Source organism: Nicotiana sylvestris, chromosome 11 (assembly GCF_000393655.2).
Source record: "Nicotiana sylvestris chromosome 11, ASM39365v2, whole genome shotgun sequence".
NCBI lineage: Eukaryota > Viridiplantae > Streptophyta > Magnoliopsida > Solanales > Solanaceae > Nicotiana > Nicotiana sylvestris.
In genome coordinates, this window is record NC_091067.1 from 55,525,802 (window position 1) to 55,528,389 (window position 2,588).

The following is a 2,588-nucleotide window of genomic DNA, read 5'->3' on the forward strand; positions in this document are numbered from 1 at the left end:
TCTTTACCTGACAACTCTTTCATCCTTCCCGGGTAAAGAGGGGCAGCTGTTGATACCCAATTTTTCCCTATATATTTTTCAATATGCAAATACTTTCAAATAGCATATATATGCATATATAAGCATGCATAAATGTTTTATTATTTTTCCATAATTTTCAAAGGTTTAAATTGATTTATTGTCCCCTTTTATCCATATAATCCCAATAATTATGTCCAAAATTATTATTTATGATAATTCATTTATTGGGTCTTTATATTTATGCCAAAATATGGCTAAGGTAATTTTTATATTTTTTATAATTTTATTTAGTATTTTTTTAAAGCCAATTGCATATAATTGCAATATTAGCCTTTTTAAGATTCAATTGTGTTTTATATTCATAAAATTAAGCCCTATATTTTTAAATTATTAGAAATCATTTCAGTACTTTAAATTTATTTTCAGAAATTTATTTACTATTTTTGTAATTTAAAAAGGGGAAATTGGCTATTTAAATAACAACCCATTTGTATTTAATTTTTATCCTAAATTTAATCCCAAATCAAACTCAATTTCCCCGGCCCAATTTCAATTAAACAGACCCCAACCCAATTTCAACCAACCCAAACCTGAATTCCCCACCTACCCTTTTAATCTAGGTCATTGATTATTCAGATCAATGGCCACCATTCACCCTTCCATAATTAAACCCAAATGACCCCTTACCCTAACTCATTTCTCACCATCCGCCGCCCCTGAATCCCTCTCCTCTCAAATCTCTCTGCATCCTCACATGAACTCTAGCCACCGCCACCCAATTCCACCCTAATCCACCTCAATCCCTACCTAATCCATGGTCTCCCACGACCGTTCGATATGTATACTAGCCTCTTACACCCTCTGGTGGCCCGTTTGTGTGATTTCATGGACAGATCTCAAAGAATCTAATCCAGTCCTTGCTCAACTTATGTTCATGGTCTTTCTCCGGTCATCCATGGCCTTTCAAGTCAGATCCTTGACTTTTCCGGCTAGATCGGTAACTTTTCAAAGTCTTCCTCACTTTTCCGGGTTCTTTGAAACCCTAACCTTTAAGATCTTTCAATTTTCTTCAGATCTATCTTAGATTTGTGCATATTATGAACTTCTTAAGTGTTTTCTTGAAGGCTCTTCGATTTTCTTTCAAAATGATTCTTCATTTTTCAACGATTAGGGTTTTCTCTTAAATTTTTAAAGATTTCTTCTCTACTTTTAATGTTGTTTATGATTTTACTACGTTCAAAAAACTTGTTTATGCTTTCCTTGTACTTGATTCAGCATGTTTGAAACTCCAGGTCTTTTTTGGTCTTATCCGGTTTCTGAAACTGTCCTTGTTTGTTTGAGTGTATACTTGTTCGATTAAGTTCTTTGTCCCTGTTTGACTTATTTGATTTCGAGTTTTTACCATCTCTTAAACTCGACTATTGTTGAAACCCTAATTTCTCAAAAAGTTTTCCTCACTTGTTACTGTGAGACCTTTACTTGTTTTTGACTCTCTTCTTCACTTTGGCTCTACGTGTGAGCCATGACTATTCGATATTGTCGACTAATGGATCCTAGCTTATTCCTACTACTACTGTATGTTTGTGTTGTTTCTTTTGCCAATATGTTTGGCCTTGCATGTCTGATACCTCTGTTCATTCTATTTATATGTTGAAGTGCAGAATCATGTTTCTTTCTTGATTGATCTTGATTTTCTCAAATGTTACGACTGATTGCAAAAGTTTTCTTATGAACCCTAATTGTTTACTTATTTGTTTAAAATTAATTGATTCCTTTCCTTTACTGTGATGTTTTACCTTGAATTCTTTCCCAAAATTAAGCATATTTTTGTACTTAAAATCAATCATTTACTTTATACTTTAATTGCCCCCTTATATGACAATAATCAATCTGTCCCAAACTGATTTCTTTCCTTAAGTAACCCTGTCAGTATCCGTCAAGCAGTGATTCCTTAATTAAAGGGAATCACTTGTGTTAATTGATTCTGATTGTGATTATTTCCATATTTGTACCAAGACTTTACTTATTACCTTATTCTTCACTCGTTTTCAAAACTATAAATACCCTAGCCCCTCTTCTTTCAAAGACACGAACAATTTAAGTTCAGAACACACACTTACACTCAAAAACTATCTCCTTACTTACTACTACTTGTGCTATTGCTTTGTCTAGCCGGCTGAAAGTCAAGGCTAAACTGTGGAATCTTGCTTGCTTTAACTTTCTGCACTTTGCTTCTCTACTGGTATGTCATAGTTAATTTTTTAAGCCTCAACAACAACATGCTTCTTTAGTTGCTTCAGTTTCTTTCACTCTTGCCTACTTCTGCTCATGTTTCTGCAGTCAAGTTACATTATTAGCATGCTTTAATATGTTCCCTTTTCCCTTAGATTAATGTTTCCCCTATGTGTGTTTTAAAGCATACTCTATCTTACAAACCCCCAAACCCTCATATCCCCTCTATGTGTTTGTGTATCTTTGACTAGTTTGTGGTTATGCCAACATCAACTATTGTTGTGCATGACCAAACCAGACCCCCTGCTGGGTTCATGTGCTTACAGGCAAATATA